Raw genomic sequence first — 25,493 nt, 5'->3', positions numbered from 1 at the left:
TCTTTAAATCTCCTTCCAATTTCTGCTCGGAGGCAGCAAGAGGGAATGGATACAGAGAGAATAGGAGACAAAAGTATGCAAAATGAGTCTCCAAAAAAGAGAAGGAGAGGTAGAGAGAAAGAGCGAATGTCTTTCACCATTAAGTGCTGGACAGCGTGGCTTGCTGGCCTGGAGGAGGACCTGTGTGGCTCAGCTCGAGGCTAGTTAGCTATTCAGCCACAGCATCTGTTGCAGGCTAATGGATGTTATAACCTCATAAACGTCATGAAATTGGACATTATCCCTTAATTAAAAGAACAGAGATGCATTACAATGATTAGAGTGGCACTCCAGTGGACCTGCCACACGCTCCAATAATGTTTCTAGAGGACACACGGCTCCTGAGCAAGGTGTTGGCGTGGGAGGGGGGCGTGTAATATTTTTAATGAGCCAATTGCTGTTATGAGCCACAAACTTTTGAGAGTTGCGGGAGGATCACGTCAAGTTTGAACCGTGCACCAAAACTTCCTCTGAGACATCTTTGTAACCTTTACGCCACGCCTTTAGTACTATGGGAACAGCTCCACACTTTTCTTTTTTTCTTTGCATTTCAGAGGCTTTTGATGATGATTTGAGTGTCTTTGCAGTGATTATGTGCACAGCAGAAACAGCTGTGCTATAAACCAGATATAAAAACAAAGCTTGATGCTTGTGTTCCACAGCACCTGGGCCATCAGTGCCCAATAAATACCAGCAGCCAATCAATCTCGGCGCCTTCCCCCGCTAAGGAGCTTAATGAAACCTTGGGTGGGAAACAGAGGGTCCAGACAATACAGCCTGCATGCAAAGATATGGGACATATTAACCCTCAGTGGCCTTTACTCACAGACAATCCAACGCCGGTTGCTACAGTTGAAATTCTTGGAACGAGTCTTTGAGTGTGCTGTAAAGGTCACAAGAGGCCTGCTCTCACATATCTGTCATTGCTTGTCAAGTGGCCTGTGCATGAAAATGTCACATTGTCTGAGGAAGTTGTATGTCGCACAGGTGCGTGGTGACCTCCGCGCTACAACTCGGTATCACATGATGTCATACCCGTTTTAAAGTGGTCTCCAGTGTACTGTAAATGCCTTTCTCTATTATTTGGTTTGTGAACGGCACACATTGTGTCAGTAACCCCGTGTTATACAAAATCACAAAAAAATACACCCTTAATGTATCACTGCATGCGTTTGGTTGAACCAATTACATGCTAACATTCACAAGACATGTCACTGATATTGCACAAGCTATGTGAGAGAAATCTCAATGCCACTCTTGGCTCCGCAGGAATCCATGTGAAAAGTAATTGTGGATTTCTCATTTACGTATTAGGCAGTCTGTCTTCTCTATGATCTATTTTCCATCGAGACAGACACAATAATATAATACCGAGCTCGGCCTGATAAAGAGTCTATTTTTACTCAAAGCTCCTTCTCCTGAATGAAAATGAATGTAGGCATGTTGCAGTGGTAATGTATCAACATAAAATATTGAAATAGCCCAACCAAGGGCAAACTGCATGTAATTGAAACTCTCTCTGTACTGAGAACAAGGAACCGGTGTCCCCGCATCTGAGATTTGGCAGAAGGGCTTTCAGAAGGCATTTGTTTCAGGTTTCTCTTCTTCTCTCTCTCACCCCTCCTCACAGTTAATTGCCTTTTTGAGAAATTTGTATCGCAAGTGTTTGGTTTCTGCTGCCGTATTATTTATAACCCTTATTTTCTGACAAGAAGGGGACTTCCCCCCCCCCTTTCGCAGCAGCTAAGATGATTGATTTGTCCCGTTTAACCTTGATAAGGGAGGAAATAGAAAAACAAATTGCAGTATTGACACTGTGCTGTGATGGCATGTCGTTCGCTCAGGTGACCTGGAGGTGAGTCAGAGGTGACTCTGAAGAGGAAGAGAGGCAGCGCTGTGCTTTGCTGAACGCCTCCCGTATCTATTTTTCTCTCTCTTTCCCTAAATTTGCTTGAAATCTTGGCCTCTAATGATTCCACTTGTGCTAAAGCCAGCTGTGACAATGCTCGGCTTTTTGGTAGTTCCCTCACATTCAGACTGTGTCACACAGCTTTAGCGAAACAAGGTGTGGAATAGAAGTCAGTCTTTTAAAATATGTTTTGCATTACTGGCGGGATGTCATCAATGCAAGGTGATTCATTATTCAGGGATTATTGTGTGTATTGTAGAGATTTAGGCATAGCTTTTAAGGTATCATTGCCAGCAAACACATCATTATTAGAACCTCTGCACACCTTCGGCTTGTCATCTCTGGCAGTTTTTGCTCATTGCTGTCATGTAATCTTATACCCTGCATGCAGTGATGAATCAACACCCCTGCTTGTGCCCGTCCCATGCTCCTCTGACGGCTGCTTTGTCCTCTTCCAGCGTGGTGAAGAGCACCATGGGCTGGTCACCCTCTCCAGAGTCCCTACATCTGGCAGCACCATTAATCTTCCACAGCAGCTGTGCCCCTGTACCTGTCTCTCTTTGTGTAAGGGAGGTGGAAAGTCATTTTTAGTCATTATCTTCCCCCTGGCATATGCTCATTTCGCTTATCGCACTTAACCTGCACTTTGACGTCGAGGCTCAACTGCTCCTCTGGATTCACTCGTACAGTAGCTGCCCGGCAAGCTGTCCGGCATGAAAGCTTCATTGTTACAGAGGCGACTGTTCATTTTTTACTGAAGTTGCAAAAGTTATTCACCCCATGCCACAGTAGATGATGTTTGTGAATTAATGCTTAAGGAAGGAGAAGGAGACTTGCTCAGTCCTCAGGGGGGCAGCAGGTCTTTAGGAATCCCAAAGAAGTGGACAGCTGAAGGACCGCAGCAGGGTCAAAGCTTGAGAGGTGGCAGACTGCCCTCTACATAGTGTCAGGTTTGACAGGGTGTTGCAGTTGGAGCATAAACACATGGAAACCAAAGTAACCATCTTGTTGTACTGCCCCTTTGATGTGCACTCATCTGTCTCTGGGCAGACTGTGTGTGTTAACCACTAATTAACTGCTGACACTAAGGACTGAGAAATACAGTGTCTGTGAAGTTTTACAAAGACTGTGAGACGTTTGATGGAGCTTGGGTTGAAAAATGATTAAAACTGGGATAAATGGTGGCTGGAATTCTGCTAGCTCTCCTTGGCAGCTCACCCTCACAATTTTAACAGCATATTGAATCGACTTCAGAGCTTTAACAGCCTCATTCTTCAAGGAAGGTGCAGACTCAAATCTTTAACGTCTTTATCCAAAAGCTCACAGCATTACTGTATGTTGCCAATCAGATTGGACTTCCTCTACCATAAAAACAAAATCATTTTGCTCATCAGCATGGATCCATTTGGCCTCCACTACTGTTGTACTGAGCCTTTGAACTGCTTGCTTCCCACGCCTCTATGGCATAACAGTCAGACCATGAGATTTTATTTTTTTGTGTTCTTGTGTTTATATGTTTATGCATGTGGGTCTCAAAGCGGTGCAGACCGGAAACACAATCAATCATGAAATCCAGTGGGATCAACTGTAATCAATGTACAAAGTTTAGGTGGCAGCCCACCTTCTGGCCTCTGCCCCACCGGCTGCTGTTGGTGGCTCAAGCGGCCGAGGGGATTGCCCGATTTGAGTTAGCTTGGTTGGCAGCTAATTAGATCAGGGAATGGAAAGGGTTCCCGTGGCTCCCCCTCACAGGCTGAAGGGTTATTGACATGGCCACAACAGCAATATCTGCTAATGTCAATCCAATCTTACTAGCCCCAAACATGAACATAGTGATACTCTGGCAGTCTGGAATTGATGTAGCTGAACTGTGAGGACTTTACTGTAAGGTCCTTTTGATCCCAACACACATTACATGCTGGGAATGATAAGTTGCAGGGAAAGATTTTTTTTTTTTTGATTCCATTGCAAACTTTTATGGGAGGACATATTCGACTGTTTAACCTAAGGCAATTTATTTGGGTCATTTAGTTTGAGCCACTCCAACGGCTTGGCTCAGTTGGTCAGACTGAAATATCTCAACAACTATGATGGGGAACAAATATGGATGGGCGAACGCACTTAAAAGTGCCGTTCCCGCGGCATGTCTCACCGACAAGCACGAAAATTGGTACGCACATGTATCATGGCCTGATGCACAAAAATGCCTCTTGGACCCTTAGACCAAACCCAGCACGGAATTAGCCATTTTGAATTCTATGGTCATTTTTCCCATGTGTTGTATTTTAACGAACTGAACAGATTTAATGGCATTGCCTTCAAAAGTGGTTTGTGCGAGCTTGACTACATTGTGATCAAAAGCTATTACACGATCTACCGCATGTTGACGGACATGCCCACTGCGGACCGGAGTAAATGGTCCAATCTCCACCAAACTTCACATGGTTCATAATAGTCCTGCACTGAACACACACACATAACGCCACCAACTGGCAACAGGAAGTATGTCTTTTCAGACACTTATATTTTAATTTACATGCTGTGGTCAATGTTAGATGTACAAAAACATGACGTATCATTAGTGCGTTATCCAGCGCCCTCTAGTGGAAAGAGGAAGTGGTACAAAATGTGAAATACATCATTCCATTGCCCCACACTCAATGAAAGATATGCCATCTCACTCCTGCGTGCAGTGTCTGACTTTCACAGAAATGAACTGCCACGTCATCTGCCGATGAATCATAATGACTTTGATGACCCCCTGACTTTTCATCTAGTGCCACCATCAGGTCAATTTGTCCAGCGCTTTAGTTTATCAGTTTGGTTTTAGGTCCACAAACCTGTTAGAGTGGCTACTCTTGTTAAAACTTAAATCAAATAACTTGTCCCTATCCCCTTATTGCATCCAAGAAACCTTGAGCCAAACTGTCAACATGCAGCCTTAGTTTCTTTCTGGGCTCTGAGGAGGCACCAGGAGATGCAACACCTTTACTTCTCTTTGACATGTTGTCATTTTACTCGTGAAATACTGACGCTATCATAGACTGAAAGCTTTGCGTGTAACAGTCTCACTACCATCATGAAAGAGATTTATGATGTTGTCATATCCCACTGAGAGGGCAGATCACAGCTGTTAAATATTTTTTGAGTGAAGAAGGCACCTTTTTTAAACTGCTTTAAAAGTTGGGATTTTTTTTCTTTAGATAATCCAGTAAATGTATTATAACTTTGTGGAGCATTTAATAAATCTGTTTTGGACATCTGCAACCAAAGATCACAGGTGCTGTCTGATGCCTTTGGCCCAGTTTGGAAACCACCGCCAAAGCAAACCTTACATCTGTGATTTCAAGAATCACTTTCGCAGAACAGTTCCACTCAACGCCCGCATGCTGTTTGAGCTCCTCAGCATTTGAAGTTGTTGTCTAGTACACTAATACCAGATTGCCTATCCTGATTAGGAACAAACGATACCGTCTGAGCATGACAGCCATGTGCTACAACTCTGTCATCTGATAAACAAAGCACTGCTGACCATAGTAATGAGGTCAGAGGGTTCACCCCAGGCGCCCAATGGAAGCCCAGCCTCTAGGAGTCTGGAGGTTATGCAGCCATTGCCTGCTCTGTCAGCCGATGCCACCTGATAGCGTCTAATGAGAAAAACACGATGGCGCTGTCTCCATTCACTTCGCTCCAAAGCTGTCTGACAAGCGTGCAATCTGATCATGTCGTCTGACCAGTCTGATACTGATGCTCCTCTTACTTGAGTCACAGCAGACCATGATCAGATAGCAGCCTTTAATGCACAAACAATGGCTTGATGGCTGCGTTTCTTAACTTGTGTTGTTACCACTCTTGTATTAAATGCATATATTGCAATAATGTAATACAAATGAAATGTTTTGAAGTTGACAAGCTCTTGGTCACAAAAGACATATAAACAAGCAAGATTCCTATGATATATAATGGAGCAATCAAAATTTTGGATAGAAAGTTAACAAGATCATATGAATGCCATGTTCTGAAGACATTAAATATGTTAAGTTTTGATCACTTTATAAAATATATTTGCTAACCCTAAAACATCCAACAGGAACTTTAAGGTGCTGTTATGTTAATCCTTATTTGGACAAACAGCTTTTTTCTGTTTGGAGTATCAACATGTGGAACTCAAAGTAGAGCCTGACTGCGATCATGTTAAACTCGAATTGAAACTGTTTTTGCAGAGGGATGCGTTAAAATTTGTTTGTCAGGATACGACACTTGGAGATATGCCGTCTTTCCGAGGGGGTCCAAACATTAGCACAATAACTAAAAAACAACAGATAAATGATAGAATAACGCAATAAAAAATAATAGAAATACAATTATAAGTAGGCATTGAAGACATTTTACCTATCTTGGAACGTCTCCAAGAAACTCAATCAAGTCCAGTTGTCTATGATATAGCACTTACAACAATTATAAGTACGGCAGTGTTCAGACAGACAGAAGATAAAAACTAACTTATCATGAATGAAAGAAAAAATAAGACAAACCACAAACATTGATTAATGAAAAGCTGATGAATGACTCGGTGCCTCTTGTTTAATGGCACTTTGTTGCAACATAATTTGTCTTGTATTGTCCTGTCTTTTTTGTTGAGTTCTGAGTATACTGCGTTCTTAAGGGAATACTAAACCCACAAATGACCATTTGTATATCAATTAGTCCTGCTGTGTTACCTTGGATTTGTGAATAAAACATTGTTTCCTTGTATGCCTCCACGGAAAAGGGTGAACATATTGGTATAATGATTGATTAGGGACATTTAACAACAGCAAAACTATGTCAAAACATCCATTTACATACTCTCACACAACTTGTGCAATATAATCCAAGTCTCATTTATCCAGTCGCATGCTTAGTACTTGAGGATGGAGTATTTCTTACACGCTCGTATTTATTGTTTGGCTCTTGTTTTGTAATGTCTCTTGTGTATTTGTTGAGTTTTAAAGGCCCATCTAGGCTTACTTTATAAATGCTGTGGTATGTGGTGTTGGTTTATGTAATATAGTTGTCCCTATATAAATAAACATTAAAATAAAATAACCAACAGTCCATTTTAAATTTTTTCCTTGCCTAGACACTGCTATCAAGGCTGTTCCGGTGTTTCGGGATTGGTTGTCTTCTCTTCTTCGGCTGGCAGTAGTCATCTTGGGAGAAGTGAGCACTGTAGACCTGATGGTCTGCAAGGCACAGTGTCTGGACACGAGTGTTAGCATCCATTTGTAGCACAACTAGCCACAACTTCAGCATCTCGCCGTCCGACAAAGGCAGGCTGTGAAAGTTGTACGGGGTGTTGCACGACATCCTGTTCTAGCAATTCAGATAAGCACAAACATGAGCCATTATTTTCAATCGATGCAGTAAAACTCTCAACTGTACTCCGGGACAACCAGCACCACTCTGAGTGGCGCTCAGCATGGCTCCTGTGTTTTCTTCCAGCAACAAGCAAAGCTCTCACAAGATGACGTCACAGCCGGGAGGAGGGGAAGGGTTAGGGAATCGCATAGTATGCTATCTACAGAGATAACACTGGTGATCCGAACCGGTCAGTGGCGAAAAAAAGGACTTTTAATGCACAAACTTATACGGGATGCATTTGCCCCCGTTACCGTTTTAGCTCGTTTCGCGGCTCCTGGCTGCATCAGCCTCCCTCAATACTGAACCAATTTTAGAACGAGTTGTACCTATGAATCATACGCACACATACACATGGGGAAATAGGGCCCAGGTTGAAAAATACCGAAGTTATCCTTCAAAACCCCAGAAAAACCAGTATGCTGGTAAGGCTACACATCAGTGTGGACTTCCATGACATTAGATTCAGACGGATCGGTTGGTCTGGCATGATTGGTTAGGGAAAATCGAATCCTCCCCCACGGAAATCAGTTGGAGTGGACGCAATGTCAGATTGAAAGTAGAAATGGAGCGTAACAAGTTGTCAATTCTGTCTGATATCTGGCAAAGTTTGTTTTGTACAATAGTTTCCATTTTGTTGCTTTCCACTATAACAAATTTTGTCATTATGTCACAGTAGCCACCAGCACTAATGCTACTTGAGAAGTTGTCATATTTTATCACATACATTACAATATACAGCTAGTAATCAACACACTTTTTCTATGAAGATAGGTTTTCTATGAAGACAAGGTTTTCTGTGAAGACACCTATTAATAACGTGACTCGTGTATGTATTTTATTGCAGATTATTTACTAATTAACTTTTATCCCTTCAGGTATTGACTAATAATTACATGATTATCTCACATGATGTGCTTCTACTACAATATTATATTAAATGCATTTAATTATGTGCTCTTATTCCATTATGGAATATCGAAAAAGAGAAGTAATCTCCTTTTATGTGAAGGTACTGAGATATCATACTTACATTTGTGCATGTGCATAGTTAGACTTTGATGAGAGAAATAACATCTTTTGTTTCTGAGCCAAAGCACCATACAAAGGAATTTTCTTTTGTGAAGGTACAAAACGGAGGTCAGCCTTGCGCTTTTCTGCTCCTAGAGATGATGCTCACGCGTCCACTTGATGAACAGAGGCTTGGAAACTCATCATCCCTATCAATCCCCTTCCTTCCTCAAGGTTCCCATTATAATCATACCCCTGAAACAGATCAAGGCCCAACTCCAACTTGTTTTCCCCCTTCAAGTCGATAAATCAGACGTGCCTCCTCGGCCAGTGGTCACTTAAAGGCAGCTTGTGAACGAGGAGAGAAAAGCAGCGGCGTGGTGTGGCGTGTCCTACAGACCGTTCAGCCAGAATGCAGTGCCTGAGCCGTGAAGTGTAGCAAGCGACACACTCGAGGAGCTGGATCTCAGCCTCGCAAAAAGAGGAGAGAAGGCTGCTGTAAACATACTCGCCTGGCGAAGGACAAGAATAGGGCTAGAGAGTGGTATAAAAAAGATACTGAATACAGAGCCACAAGATGGAAGAAGGGATTCAGGAAAGAGCAGGGTGTACTCACTTGTAAAGATACTGTAACTGAATTTTTTATTGTTTTTGACAGGTTAAATCAAGTTCACCTGCACTATAGTTTACAGCGGGCCAAAGAATAATTCACACTACTGTGTACCTGCGTGCTATCGAAAGGGGGAAGTTTGTTTTGTTCAACATCAATGGTTTTAAAACAGCCAAGAGGTTAGACTGTAACTCAGCATGCATCTCTTTTGTCTGTGCTCAATCTCCCCATAAGCACAAATACAGATGAAGTTCTTTTATGAGCTCGCAGAGTGAGAGGCACCCATTGTCTCTGTATGGGGCTGATTCAAAATGGCCGCCCTCAGCACTCAAATTGATCATAATTGTATTCCCAAACTCTTGCTCAGCGGGGCATTACATTTTGTGTTATTGACTTTAAAAACACATTCAGCGATTCCACTTGCAATTTCATTACACCGCTGTCAATTACCACTCTGTGAACAAAGCATGCCCCGCAAATAAAATGTATGAGGTAATTTTCCAAATGCCACTTAGGAGGTACCGCCGTCTGAGCGACGGGCATGCTTAATTTGTGCACTTTGCTTACTGCAAATCTGGTTATGCATAGGCAGCCGTGCACATTTCATTAAAAAAACACAGGAGACTTGGGGTGATTGCCCCAGTGTTCTCACATCAATACATAAACCGCCGGCCAGGCCCAGGTAATTAAGCATTATAAACATTTGGTGGGAAAAAAAGGAAATTCTTTATCCCCTTTTTTTTGTGTTCAAAGGGAATGCCGGGTGAGTGCAGAATTTATGAATCATAAATCATGCTAACAAGAACAATTACCTTGCACATCCACTTCCTTGCCCCTGTTTAAAGTGTTTGTTGGTCTCCCCTCTCTGGGGTGTCCTCTCGGCTGCCTTAAATGGGAAATAAACGGTGCCACAGTGGCTAGTTTGGCAACCTCGGTATCACTTTTTCCATTTTACACCGTGGCTCTGCTATGGTTAAACCTCTTGCCTCTTATTTTTTTTTTTTTTTTTTAAGAAAGGAAATAGAGCATGATAGGACGTATACAGTATGTGTTGCAGAGATCGTTGCTCGTATCGTCTGTCGGCTAAAATGAAGAGGTCGTGTGTGTTGATGAGAGGGTTAGGGGGCATCGAGCTGCTGGGGGTCACTGATAAGCGCTTCAGAGACATAGATGGAAGGAATAACCACCCCCACCCTCTACCCCCAGCATCACCTCCACTATTTCCCCTCTACAGCCAATTACAGTAAGGAAAAGAAAAAGAAAGTGGGAGACATGTATGTTTCAGGCTCAGAGACTCTGAGGCACATACAGCAGAACGTGACTTACAGCTGTAAATTCACTGGCAGCCACTGAGTTTGAAGAGCAGTGATTACTCTGGTTTGTGCGTGTCTGTGTGTACACTATCCGTCTGCACATTTGATGACTTTGAAGGATACCGTGTTTGTCCGCGTGCAGTCTTCATGAAGAAAGAGCGGAGCGACAAGGGCTTTCTGTTTCTGAGCCGGGCAAAAAAGTGCTGAAATGGGCTGTATTGATCGTCAGCGAAGGGAGTCAAAACAATCACCATGAATTAAACTCCTCAAGGTCTTAGGCAAAGGGGATTAACAAAATTATCTGGCCTCTATTCTGGCCATTTATTGTCAGTGCTGGTGTTGACAAAAGCCTGGAAAGGCAGCGAAAGCAGTCGCGGGTGAGGCAGAGGGGGAGGGCGGTAATGAGGGAAGCGTTCTTGATGAGAAACTAACAACAATGTAAACACAGCAGATAAGTGCTTTCTTGGCCCGGCAGTATTGATCATGAATAGGCTTGATGCTCAACAGGGTGAATTGTATTTTCCTGCTGGGTTTTGATAGCCAGCTGTTAACACACTGTGCAATTACTGGCTTGCGAAGACTGCCTTTTTTGGGGGGTTTTGTTTGTTGTGATGAGAGGAGGGAGGCTACGGTTAAATGTGTAGCCTCATTACAAAACGCGTGTAAGTGGATGTGAAGCGCAATTAAAAAGTGAAACAAAGCCTTTGTTTCAAATCATCAGCAATGAAACCCGAAATTATCATTAGCGCCACGGGTGTGTTTGGTTGCAAAATGTTCTTGAATCAAATGGTTTGCCTCTGCCTTTGGTGATTTGGCCTTTTTTCCCCTCCTTCTCTCCTCTTAGCCGCGGACTTGACTCGTACCTAATTAATTTGCAAATTTTATTCTCAATAAAGTGCTTACAAAAAGATAATTGTGACTTTATTAACAGTTTCTTGGGCAGCAGATGGTGTTCTGCAGGCCTGCCATGTTGAATTAGTGATGACGCTGTCGTTTTATGTGCTCTCTACTGTGGCAACCCATAAAACTCCTAATTAAGGCTACAAATTAATACTACTTCTTCCCAACATTATACCCAGCTATTTCACCCTACATTAGGGTAAACAAATGCAAATATACAGGTAAGTCTCCCATTAGTATGCGCCTTTTTTTCTGCTTACAGTAGCTGCATTTATGTAAGGAATCCCTGTTATTACAATCATTTGTTCTATATTAAGAGCAATTAAATGCCTATTAAAGATGCCAAAGCATTTGTTGGCTTGTTTGTGCTCAGCATTTACAAGACATGCGGTTCCTTGGAGCCAAATCTCAGTAAACTCCATCGACTTAATCCCTCCGATGTTTTATTAAAAACAAATTATGTCCGACTTCACCGCCGGTAATCCAGCACATCAAGTATTGGTAACCGCCTGAAGGAGAAGTGCTTGCATTTTAATTAAGAGCCCAAGTAACGAGGCAGCAAAGTGTGCGGATTAGTGTGTTTACTCGGGAAGAGCAGCAGAAAAAAAAAAAAGATCTTCATTTCATTTTTTAATCTGCTCTTGGATCAGCTCCAAGTGTACAGTGACTTGACATATTTCAGGAATTGAGACACTGATCTTATTTGGCAGAGAACAGAGACCTGCTAGGTGTTGGAACATCTTCTTAATTTGTCTTTTTTTTTTTTTTTTTTTTAAGGCCCCGGTCCTTTTTATGGCATTTCCCATTCAGACTGCTTCATTTTTGTTTACTTCATTAGATTTATTTATTTATAGCATAAATATATTTTTCACACTAATGCTGTTTTATAGAAGTCTTTAAAGTTGACAGATTAAAAAAGCCCTCTCTTTTCCCACACTCTAAAGTCTTACTTCATGCACTTGCAACCTTGTGGCACTTGTGTCAGGTTGAATTTGAAATGGCATATTGAAACGGTAATTCTTGATGGTTTTATCCTTGAAATGAGTAAATATATATTTATGTTGAAAATGTTAAATGGGTAAATGCTTTGTAATTCTATCATGAATTTCACAGTAAAATGTGAATTGTGCATCCATGCTACCATACATTTATATGTTTTGACAAAATAACCTTCACACAAGGTCCACTAGTTTCTTCTGGAGCTTTCAACCACATCCCATGCCCTTAATCAGTGTATTTAGACAAAATAATCAAGGTCCACTTACTTTTGCTGGAGCTTTCTTGAAGTCTTTATCAGTGAATGAAGTTTGCATAGTTGTCATGGAGTGGGTTCAGTAGGTCAAGAATAAGCTAGCCTATTCAAATTGTTTTGTATCATTGTTAAACTGTCACATCCATGAAAGCCATGAAGATTAGCCATTACCTGCCCTCTATATTGTGACCTCAAACTGTTTTGGGCCCTATCTAACGTGGGGTAAAGTGCCGCCCACCGCAGTGCAGATCTCACTGCTAGTTTCAGAGCAATGCAGTTATTCATACCCATGTTGTTTAGGAAGCAAGTGTACTTGCGCCCATCTGTGCGCCCATGGCTGTGTACAGCCTAAAATGAGGTGTGTACGGGCACATTGTTGCTATATTGCCATTTTGAAGCAGCGGGGAGCGATTGCGTCATTTACACACAATAACCTGGTCCGTAAGTAGTAAGAATGGTGTAGTTTTTCCTGCAATATAAAGGGCACATTATTCAAATGTAGTGGCCTAGGAAGGTTTCAACCCGTATACACTCTGCTTGCTACTTACACAGGGATGTTGCTACTGGGTGATATATTAAATCATTAATGAGGAAAATAGTAATTGCATTCTCTAAAATGTGCACATAGCAGAGAGCAGAGCAGAGCTGTAGACCTGCTGTCTGAGTCCCTATTAAGAGAGACACTGTGTGCATTTACTTACGTCATTGGTTATTGCAGAAGCTTAAAGTTTAGGTCTGTTCCCTCTGTCAACTACAGCTCTCACCATGTAAATACAGTAGGTATGTAAATCACCAGTTTCATTACAATACGAAATTTGCCGATATTACAAAGTACGCCACTGTACGATTTCAATTCGATGCAGTTTAGAGGCCTGCTATCGATATATGATGACATTATACGCCCATATAACACAGTCGACTACCACCTGGCTGCCACCCCTATGTTTTTTACTTTTGGCCATAAAAGATAAAAAAAACACAAATAATGTGAACAATTGTAATCCCTTAAGTGCAGTAAAGTTTACTTTAAACTGACTGTACAAGCATAAGTAAAACAGCACGTGGGATAAGTTAACCTTCAGGGCTTTCTGCCAGCGAGCCCTTTCTGGAAGAAATCTTTTCAGTTGAACCCAAACCATCATCATTTTCATAAAACTTCAGGAATATCATCCATAGAACGTTGGAATAACAACATCATTGAACAAAAGTATCAAATTCATCTCGATAATTACTGTCAAGGACAAACAATTGTTTTTTGCTTGTGACCCATTATTAGACTTTTTTTCCCTCCACTCATAGCTTAACAAATTACATGTGACATTATTATTTTTTATTACTCGCCACTGGTTAAAGTCACTATATCTCCCGATAGAACAACTTAGTTGAATTTTAGCCTGCACGCACAAAATCTTCAGCTGAACATCATTCAAATAGAGCAACTAATGTTGCTGGAGTGAGAAGTTAGTGGCAGGCAGGCAGGACCATTGTGTTTTATCTCATAACGGTATTGTTTACATACAGCATATGCTTTGTCTGTTGACTTGTATTTTTTCAGAAATCCAAAATATTTCCACACTGCTGATTTATTCCTGAGTAAATAACATTAGCCTTGTTGTCTTTCTCTTGGCTGCTTGCCTTCTGCGTATCCTGAAGATGGTGATATGGATCTATATGTACATTTTGCATCGATGATGCTGGATCATTGACAAATTGAATAGATATATCGATGCAGATCGTTGGATCGTCACAACCCTAGTAAATAGTACTGCGACAAATTTAAGTACAACTGGCTTTTAAAGGGAAGGGAAAATGATAGTCTGGTTAAATTTACATCAACACCCAAAACGCACCTATGATTAAATAAGGGACCCCTTTGCCCCTTACTTTGCACTCAGGTTATGCACTGTAACTATCAAACGTGGTTGGACATGCCCTACCCTAAATGCACCTATGCCATAGACTTTAGACCATGCAACATAGATTGTTTATATAGAGCCCCATATATTGACACATTCGTAATCCCAAAAACCCGACTAAACCCCCTTTAATGTGTGCATGTACAAAGACAATAAACTGCGGTTGTTTCAAAACAAACATGGTCAGTTGGCATATTGTACCACACCATATATCACACTGGTAATTAAGTGCAAAGGGCCATTAGCACTTGAAAGCCTTATATGCCAGTATAAAGGGATATAATGCTATCAATGTATGCTGTAAATGATTCGTTGTTATTTTATAGTGAGGTTTTTTGGCACAGACACAACAGAACCTTCTATTTTGAGCCAAGGTGGGATCAGAAAGCTGCAGAGATTGGCAGATCCTACCCTTGAGTAGCTCTGCGTACATACTATAATTGACATACTCAGACATAATCCCTTGTGGGACTTTCACACTGTTCCCAGACTTCAGTGGGAGATTGCTGCTTCTTGAAGAAGTCATGACCACTGTTTGATCAAAGGGGCTCTGCTCCCAACGCCCACTGCTTTCTGCCAGTGCTTGATCTGGATCGATGCAGGGGTTAGTGTACAAAATCCCCAGCTTCCTAGAGCTCTGCAAACCCACTTTTGCCATTCAGAACGGGAAGTCACGTTAAGTTCATGTGCGCACTCGTTCTCATGTATTTCCCGGCCATGTGGTGCTTTGTAGAGTGTCTGCCTCGATGTGGCAGCCTTAGCAGCGAGGCAAAGGAATCAGGAGCTACCCCGAGAGAAGTCAAGTCTTTTATAGCAAAGCAAGGCTCTATTTCAAATGTAGATTGTTTACATCAACTGACTGTTAATAAGAAATATTGGCCTAATGAATCAATCATGTTCCTTCATGAATGCAGCAGTTTATTTCTCCTCCAGCTGTGGGATGTTTGATACCACTCTATATGGGCTTCTGCCTGCAATTACAAACCAAAAGAGTTCTAACAGGCATTTTTATTGTTTGTCTTAACTTTTCTAATAGCAGGCACAAAGCCAGACTTTGAGTTCATATAAATGCTTCCTATTACCGTTAAAAATCTGTCTTTAGCCCAAGAACGCCAAACCAGCTCAGCTCGTTCCTTTATCAGCTTACAACCAGAGTTCTCTGGGTGCTTATAAATCCAGTGAATATTGTTCATTGTGAGTTTCCCGTCTTACCAAACAAGAATAACAAGAAAAGACCCATAATTACAGAATTTACTGCAGTTTGAGAACTTCACCCAAAACTTTTCTGTTCCCATTAATGGAAAATATGGTAATTAGTTTTTCATATTCCCTCATACATTGGAGGTTGATATAACTTATTCATGACAGCGAAAACAAGAATTGCTGTTGTCTGTCCATTTTCTTTGAGCAGTGCTAGATGGAAGCAGGGGGATCCACTGATTTTGAGCAGCAATTGAGCCTTTGCCTCACTCTCCCTTTTGGTGCGATACCCACCGGATATGAATCAACAGCATCATTAAGCGGGGCACTGTTTCATCAAAGCGGGAGTCAAGCTGAAAAGATTCCGAGGGGAACGTAATCAGTTTGAGGGACGAAGGTTTATTTATTCCAAACAAAATGAAATTACTCTGCCTCTTGAGTGACATTTATGGCTGTGCTACCTGCAGTGGTGACATGTTTACAAAGTGACTAAGTTAAAAAATGCACACCCTGGTTTGTTCTGGTAATGTAGATACACTGCACTCCTCTAACCCTAAATATAGATAAGGCTGACAGTGTTCTTTATTTTCCTATTGTCAACAAATGCCAACAAAAGACCAAAAACAAGGATACATTTATCTTGACTGTGTTGCTGAAGCTTGTTGCAGCTTATTTCTCTCTGCCATAGACCTCCTTTGTTGTCCAAATACTACAGCAGCAACTGTTGCACTGGGACACGTGTTCCTTAATAAATTTACATCAACATTTTGAGTCAATCATACATTCTTTATGCCTTAAATACTTGAAAATATGACCATAGCAGACTTTGTCTTGATTATTTTTTGATAGCATTTTTTTTTCCAATTTTATATTAAAAATGCAACAATTATTCAAAAATTAGGATTAGAGCTGAAACAATTAAAAAAGTATTTCATTCTTTTCAGATACAAACAAGATACAAATGCTTTTGAAAATGGTGCTACATAACCAGAGAATACAGAAAAAAGGACTCTGGCATTCGCTTTTGCAAAAGAGGTAGAAAACCTACAACTACCAGAATGCACTTTGCCACACTGGACCAATTAACTCTTGCGCTGGTGGCTGACAAAATTTGAGCTTGCCCTTTTCGACACAGGAAGCAATAATGTGGCCAGCTGGTAACAAATCATCTCAAATTACAGTTAAACAAAAACAAAAATGTTTCTGAAGACATTTTTGGCGACACAGTAACATAATCTTTTATCAGCGCTGCTTTGTTTTACCATTTGATCTCAGGAAACAGGAAACAGCATGGCTCCCAATGTCTTTTTACAAATCCTCATATTACAGCCAAACAGTGCACTAAAATATGTTTCTGAAGACGTTTTAGGTAAGAAATAGGCAATATATCAGCACTGCCTAGTTTTACATATTGATCTAAGTTTGAGAGAGAGAGAAGAGGGGCTGATCTCTCTTGGTCTGCTTCTATACTAGTTGTGTCAGCGATTGCAGGTTAATAGAAATGTAGATGCACAATCTGTAGTTCGTGCAACAGCCCTTGAGCCAGCAAAAATCTGCTGGATAACACAAAATGCTGCATCCGGCAGATTTGAGTTGAGAGATTAGCAGGGAGATCTGGGCACTGGTAAGATGGGGGAAGTTTACATTTATACCAGTCACATTGTTATGAAGCTGTTTGAAAACTAGTAAAGCATCCTTTTAATCGATTAATCGAATGGTTGTCAATTAGCTAATTGGTTTAAGTATATTTTTCAGAGTCCTAATTCTCTAATTTCAGTTTCTGAAATGTGAATATTTTCTGATTTCTTTACTTTAGTAACCTGATTGTCCTTTGGTTCTGGACTAAACAAGACATTTGAGAACGCTGTATTCAGTTTTCTGTCATTTTTTTAGACCAAACAACTAAGTGATTGATCAAGAAAATAATCAACAGAATTATAAATACTGAAAATAATCGTTTTTTGCCGCCGTGTTTGGATTGAATGTACAATGTTGCACATTGTGTGATGTATTACCTAATTGAATACAGCTGTTTCATTTATGTGCCATGGAAGCTTTTAAGGTGAAATTATTAGCATCAAAAACTATTATAGTCCCCTGTGTTTTGTGAAAAACTACAGTGCCCAGCAGTCTTAGAAAATTACAAGCATTTTTTAAATGAATGTATATATTTGTGACCTTTTTCAAAGATTTACGTTTTCAATAGGAATTATGTGCTGAGACAGACTAATGCATTGGTTTTTTGTCTGCTAGTGGGATTTGTTGACAATGAAATGAATGGAGACTAAACCCAGCTTTATCCTTTAAAGACACATACAGGCTGTACATCCATTGAGGTGGTAGGTGCCAATGGTCCACGGTATGGATTTATGTAGCATTTGGTCTCATTAATCTGCTTCAGCTCTCACAAGCATGTCTGCCATCTTGATGTCACAGCTCCAAGTAAATTGTCTCATGTTGTTAACAGACAATTGCTCATTATCTACCACTCCCCGATCCAATTCTTGGGGATTATTCCTCAATTAAAGGTTATTTCGCTTCTGACTCGAGGTGATGTGGCCCTGGTTTGAACCTGCTCGAGCGCCAGAGGATAAGTGAATGACCCCAGGGAGAAAAAGAAGAACAAATCCCTCTGTTTGGCCTCCTCAGCATAAAAAATGACGATTTCATGAAGTGTGAAAACACCCATGCAGGCATTGTATAAATTACTGTTAAATATAATGGCTCTGTTAGTACTGAAGAAGCAGCGCTGGTAGCATTCCTCCTGCTACAGGACAGTATGGCTGAATATGGGGGCTTCCTTACTAATGAAGAGGTGGGTAGGAGTTGGACGCGGGCGACGTAGCGCAGCGAACAATGTGCCATTGTCGCCGCTAAGGCTGGGCTGTCACACGGTGCTCTGATCATTACTTACCCACAGACGTCCAATGTCACGCACAATATCCCCGGGTTTGCCCTTCATAGGTTGTTGTGCATCCTCCGATCGCTCCAGCTCGCTTAATGATAACAGGCAGCAATTACACTCACGTGCCTGCACACTCACACACACAAACAAGCTCGCACACAGTACAGTACTGCAGGAAAACAAACACATCGGCACCCGCCTGCTCGCCTTCTCCCCTGGCCTTTTTGTTTAGGAAGGAAGATAAATATCCCCATAATAGAAAAAGCCTGCTCCTGATGCATTTTCAACAGTCCACTGCTTCAATTACATGTATTTACTTACAAGTCTGAATTTATTCTCTGCCCGCTGCAGTCCGATTTGTTTTGAATGGTAAATGAAAAGGTCTCCTGTGCTATTGTGGCAATATTTTAACGCTTTGCCTCGCCAGCACACCTACCAATGAACTTTATGTGTGCGAATTGTTTAATAAATCAGCTGAGGGGGGTGAGGTTATAGAGACGGGTGGCTCGGGCGCGCTGCGAGTACGCCACAATGAAAAGAACAGTTTATAAATTGCAGCCTCGTCGGTATGAAAGACCCCTACAATACGATCCCGCGCTGAGGGGAGGGGATTATAGGAGAGGCCAGGATATTATTCACACAGGGTGTACGAGTTGACACTGTGCTGCAGGAGTGTGAGAAGTAGTCACACTATTGCTTTTCCCCAACTGGAAATGTTGGCAGTATGCAAAGCCATCTTTTGAGCCGCAGTTAGATTTCATGGGACTGTACGCATATGATGTCAGAGTATGGATATCAGGGGACACGACTGAGCTGGTGTGCTGGTAGGGTGGCACGCTTATTGAGATCATGATTATAGCTGTGTCTAAACTCCGGTCCCTTTGTGACAGAGCCATTAGCAGGCTGTCACACTCTTCAGCGCGCTCTATGTATGTGACCGCTAATGCTAATACACTGACTGCAGCTCACATTCACATACTAGATTATACCCAACACCGTGGCAATGACCCCGGACACTTGGATACTTTTAGAGGAAATGCAACTAGCATGAAATCTTTTATTATTATAATTTTTTTTTTAGTTTAATTAGTTGCCATTTTTGGCATATGTGTTGTTGCTCAGTGATGGATCAGATGTCATGCATATCTGTTTTTTCCACATGCTTGCTATTACGCCATATCACTGGTTTACACAAGCAGGGCTGAGCAACACCAGGCTGCAAAGTCACATTGCCAAATTGATTGCCCATTTAAAAGGATTGTGGCTTTTACAAGGTTTGGCCTCCTTCAGTTGAGTGCAAATCGAGTGCCACTATATTAAGTGGTAAGACCAGAGTGCTGATAGATTACCTTTGGCCACTCTGTTTAATTGTTGGACTTGGTGGCAAACCTGTTAAAAGAAAAAGGGGGGGGGAACAGAAAGAGAGCTAAATCGAGAATGTTAAATATTGAAGTGGTTGCCGGAGGGCTAATGAAATTAACAATGCAAGTAAACAGCCTCCTGCAAGTGCCAGTGCCACATCCTCCTCCTTCTCCTCCTCTGCCTCGCTTTGTCCCTCTCCCTTATTGGCTTATCATGAGGCGAGCTTCAGGGCTGAGTATGAGGCGTGGGGGGGGGGGGATGGTACATGTGTGTGTATTTGTGCTCACAGGTACCCGTGCATGGAGGGTTTAGAGGGGGTGATCCAAGGTCAGAAACCCCAGTATTAGCACCGTCTCCATCCCACCAGACCCTCCTCCACGGCAGACTCTATCTCCACCGTGCTGCATCAGCTCTATAATATCGTTAACCGTAATCCGCTTCCCTGCCGTTACCTCTGGCCAAATGGCACAACTGAGCTTTAAGGCTTCATAACAAAGCTGAAATGATGTATTTATCTTTCTTTCATTTGAATACCACTTTGCATTCTCCTTGCTTGGATATTCCTTAGTTGAAAGAGATGAAAAATTATGAAACTACCTATGAAACCAAGGTGCACTGTTTCGGGGGGTTAAACTGTAGACTGTGTGGAAAGCTGTCTTCAAACAACTTTGATCACAACTGTTTTTCTAATAATTTGTTATAGTTAAGAGATGAAGCACAGCCATGTTTTCTTATCTTTGTAAAGGCTGCGATTGAGCAGTGGGAGAGCTTTGACAATTGTGTTTCAACTTGAAATGGCTCAGTGTGACATAATTATGTCAGCGCAGGCTTATCGCTGCTGTTTTCTTAGATGGAGATGTTGTTAGCTGTTGGGCAGCTAGCTGGGGGCTTGGCTCCACTGCATTTTTTTTTTTTTTTTTTTTACAGTTTAACACAGGCCACACACATGCACACGCAAAACACACACACCTGGAACAGATCTGCAGTAAAGCTGCTGGAAGCCAGGAGGAGCTTATCCCCATTACACATTCTTCCTGAAGGCAGCACTGGACAGCTGGCACATATACTGTACAAGTGCACATTGACACACACATACAGTACACACACAGACATAGACGGACATGAATCCACATGCACACACTCATTCATCCCTGCTGTGCATGCATACTCACACGTGCACACTTAATGTAGATGAACACAGAAAGCGAACACACACACACACAGACCCACACACACACAGTACAAGAGCCAGGTTACCACACGGTGAACTGGTCCAGTTGGTGGGTAGCTGGCTTCGGAAGACACCCAGCAGAGCCCAGGTTGGAGGGTCTCCTCTGTCCTGAAGGGGACAGGCTCAGAGCAGATGTGCATCTCAGGGGTTCGTGCTTAAATCCTGTTCGACTGCTGCGGCCATGAAAAGAGAGAAGCTTAACAAATCAATTCCTCCCGGATTAATCTGCTTTCAGATTCGTTTGTCATTCTCACTCTTGTTCCTGATAACACTTCACATTAGGATGCAGAAAATCCTGAGGAGTTACCAGTGAACAGTAACAAATCAGGAACTGACTGCTGGCTAACTCAATCAGCAGCTAACAGGTAGTTCCTGAAGAAACTCTTTTCATCAAGAACCATAAAGCAGATAATAAGTAACTAGGACAGACAGCCTGGTACAGTGTTACCAGGTATCAGGCAATACTGTAATCTCTGATCTTTGCTGAGCAACAGGGACGGCACGTTGGTGTGGTTGTTAGCACCGTCGCCTCACAGCAAGAGGGTTGCTGGTTCGATCCCAGGTGGGGGAGCTCTTCTGTGCGGAGTTTGCATGTTCTCCCCGTGTCAGTGTGGGTTTTCTCTGGGTACTCCGGCTTCCTCCCACAGTCCAAAGACATGCAGGTTGGGGATAGGTCAATTGGTGACTCTAAATTGCCCGTAGGCGTGAATGGTTGTCTCTCTCTATGTGTAAGCCCTGTGGTAGTCTGGTGACCAGGGTGTACCCTGCCTCTCGCCCAATGTCAGCTGGGATACCCTCAAGAGGATAAGCGGTTAGAAAATGGATGGATGGATGGATTGATGCTGAGCAACAGTTGTGCGTGAAAGGAATTAAAGGCCTGTCCCAAATACGGGCCTGTTTTCATTGATTGAAATGAAATAATAGCCCGGGCTACTAATTGAAGTTTTACGGTAAGTACACAAGCTGTCAGCCAGCTAACTAGTGTTCTGTTAGAAGTATTCAACTTCCATTTGACCTTTACATCTCTTGTTTCTCCACAACAGTAAATCACAGCGGATGTAGTTCGGATTTTTGACACACATTAACAGAAAACACATTTTTACAAATTGATTTAAGGTAAGCAAAACTACAAGTACAAGTTCGAGCTTATCAGGTCATTTGTAGCAGCAGTTACAGCCTTCAGTCAATGTGGATAGGCCTGAATCAGCTATGAACATCTGGATACTGTAATTTTTCTCATTCTTGTAGATAATAACTCTTAAATCAAGGACTATTATCTTTGATTAAAAGTTACTCCGGAACTCCTTGTTAGCCTTACATTAATTACACGTCATTTAATTATTCCTTGATAACTCCTCAAAATGTCCTCCTTGTCATAAACCTGTAAAGTCTGACTTACACTGACAGATTTTTAACTTCATTCCTTTTTTCTGTTTTCCTCACACTTAAGGGCATTATATTCACACTTTGGAACATTAAATTTATCACTTCAGTGCCTCAATTAACAGCTACCAAACATGGTGGCTTTTTACTGACCCGCTGTTGATGCTTAAGCACAGGGCTTGGCTCATGTTTGCCTGACAGGTAAACAGCATTTCAGCCATACTGTTTCTTTGACGCCAGCCTTTTTAGCATCCTTCCCACCACTGGTGGCAACCATCTTAGCGGGCTGGGATCCAAGCCCCCTCCAGAGAGTGTACTCTTTTCTCGAACATGAGCATGGGATTTGGTTTCACTAACAAAGCCGTTTTCACAGTTTGTTGTGGTGCACATGAATATTCATGCACTATTGCTTGGCTCAGTTTGTCCTCATAAAAAAATACAAGGATTGTTACTTTTTCTTTTTTCTTCTACCTGTGTTATTCCATTGTTTCATGAACACTGGTTAGGCTGGCGGTTAGACATTTGATAGGGATGACAAAGAAAAGGATTTTATTTTTCTAATATCATCTTTTTGCATGAATATTCCTAAGACAGTGTTGTGCAAAAAATTTGACACTTTCTATAGATTATTACCCCAGCAATGGCTGCTGATATACATGACCTGAACATAAGCTGTTCAATCAGAGCTTAGCATTTAAAACTCTGATCATGTTTTCTTACATTATGACAGGCCCACTGGCTGGTGTTCAATGAAAATGTAAACAGTCTTACAGGGTTTGCCAAGGGTTTTTTTTTTGAGACCAAGGTAGCAAAGGCCTGTGGTGGGGGGCATCTTGACAGCTGTACTTTTAGATACGGTCCCCCCTCTATTAAATATGAAAGGAAGTCCCCACATGCTTGAGCTTTACACTGCTGACTTGTATAATCACAACGGCCATGTCCTGTGATTTTCAGCCTTCTATGATTATATTTACCCTTTACAGCAGGCACATCCTGACAGCTGAGAATATTACTGTCAGGTACTGTCCCCCCTCTATTAAATATGAAAGGAGGCTGAAAATCACAGGACATGTCTGTTCTGATGACACAAGTCTGCGGTCCTGAAATGTGTGTTTCTCTTCTATAATACACATTCTACATCTTGGAGGCGACGTCTTTCCACATATGGGCTTCCTTCGCCTTTCAAACGGGGCAGAGCTCCGTGGGAAACAGTAGGAGAGACACAGCCTGAGGGGGGACCAGGATCTGACACAACACCGGTGAAAGAAGCAGGTCCGTGGAGCTGTGCGCCAGACAAAAAACAAGCGCATCGCACCGAATGTGCGCTGCTACAGCGTCGCTTTGGGTTGTGAGCGTGCATGACACACGTCTACATTGAAAGTAATGGGTTCGTGCGTGCAAAAGACACTACATCTGAACGCCTCCCATGCACATGTACACACGCAAGGTGGTGGCCAAAATCACCCAGGTGGCCCGCCTTTGTCTTAGATAGGCAGGCAAAACCCTGTCTTATTTGGCACATTTTGCAGTGATCTCATATTTTTAAGAACTTTATCAGTTAAAATCTTATCATAAGATCATTTTAGATATTATGTAATAGCAGTGATATCTAAATGAAGGTTGAAAAAGTGGTGAAAAAATGTGAAGGTTAAAGGGAAAGGTGTCAATAGGTTTCCTTGGTATAGACGTTTCCTTGCCTCCATCAATTTGTGCTCAATTTATACTCTTATGTCAATTTTGCAATAGTGTTGGTGGTGCTTTTTGTGGCCAACGTTGGATGGTGGTGGCATTTGACTGTGTGTGACTCATCACACAGGTCATAGTTTTCAATTGTAAATGGCAGTCAATATTGAGGAGATGGGAAACAGCCGTACTAGCATCCTGCTAGCCGTTTTACAGGTGTCGGATGAGAAGCTAGAAGTCCTTCTAAAAGGATATCAGAAACTGCAGAGCAGCGTCGATGCCCATGTTTGGGAGGCTAGGTCTTGTTGAGGTTAAGATATGCAAACAAACTATGACCAATGCCACCACTGGCCAGCGGATGGAGCCAGTCAAAGTCTGGAGTGGGTTCAGGGACACTACCATTGATGTCATTAATGACATCATTGAATTCACTGAGTCTGTGGTGGATTTAATTTGTAAATCAACAGAAGCAACTGTGTCCAAAACTACGGGTTAATTATTCCACAACTAGAAACCATGCATTCTCAGAACCATCCAGAAACATGGGCAAATATAAAGCAGCAGCCTACATGTAAGAAGAGGCAACACAAGACTAAATTGCTATGCTCAAGTTGAAGCACCTGACAGGATCGCATTTCACTGGAGTTATACCTTGTATACATTTATACGACAAATAAATTATTGATTAATCGATTGATTGATAGATGTACAAGACCTAAGGTTTACACCCGGTGTGAAATTTAACGGTCATTGCTCATTAAAATCTTAATTTATAGTAGAATTTAAAAATACAATCAGGGTTTGAGGCACAGTAAAGAACCAAACTTTTTCAGAGGGAGAGCCACAGTAAAACCTTGAATTCTTGTCTAATGAGAAAAAAACTATAGACAGGTGCATCTTAAGGCTGTGTCTCCAATACAAACCTTGCCTGTCCCCCGTTTTCATTATTTTGAAAGCCGCTGAGTGTGCTGCTTGAAGGTGGTGATTGATTTTTCAGCCCCCGCTGTGTGTGTAGCTCCCATGTCACACTATCTGTCTTTCTTTGTAGAATTTGTTTTTGAACTGACAATGGTCAGGAAAGTCAACACACCCTGAAGCCATGACCTTGTGTGTTTATCCACTCCATGAATGAATAATGAACAAATGGCATTTGTTTGCTCCATCCTGCGATGATGCACTTGCTGCTGGCTGTTTGTGTTTAAGGCATCTTCAGGCTGTAGTATGGACAAAATAATGGTAACTGTAGTTTAACCATCAAAGGCCTTCGACTTCTGGACACGACTTTTAGGGGTTCAAGCCTGAAGGGCTGACAACTATTGTTTTTGTTGTGAGTTATTATTTTACTCCAGATTTTTTTTTGCAATTCCCATGACATGGTA

The 25,493-nt window shown here is 41.9% G+C and overlaps 1 protein-coding gene across 6 annotated transcripts in view; it reads left to right on the top strand.

The window, feature by feature from the left end:
• Nucleotides 1–25,493, top strand: part of ppargc1a (peroxisome proliferator-activated receptor gamma, coactivator 1 alpha) — a 305,150-nt gene that overhangs the window by 75,974 nt on the left and 203,683 nt on the right. The window lies entirely within an intron of this gene.

Source organism: Epinephelus fuscoguttatus, linkage group LG23 (genome assembly GCF_011397635.1).
Source record: "Epinephelus fuscoguttatus linkage group LG23, E.fuscoguttatus.final_Chr_v1".
NCBI classification, from domain to species: Eukaryota; Metazoa; Chordata; class Actinopteri; order Perciformes; family Serranidae; genus Epinephelus; species Epinephelus fuscoguttatus.
The sequence above is the reverse complement of the archived record's forward strand: the minus strand, read 5'-3'. Positions and strand labels throughout refer to the sequence as shown.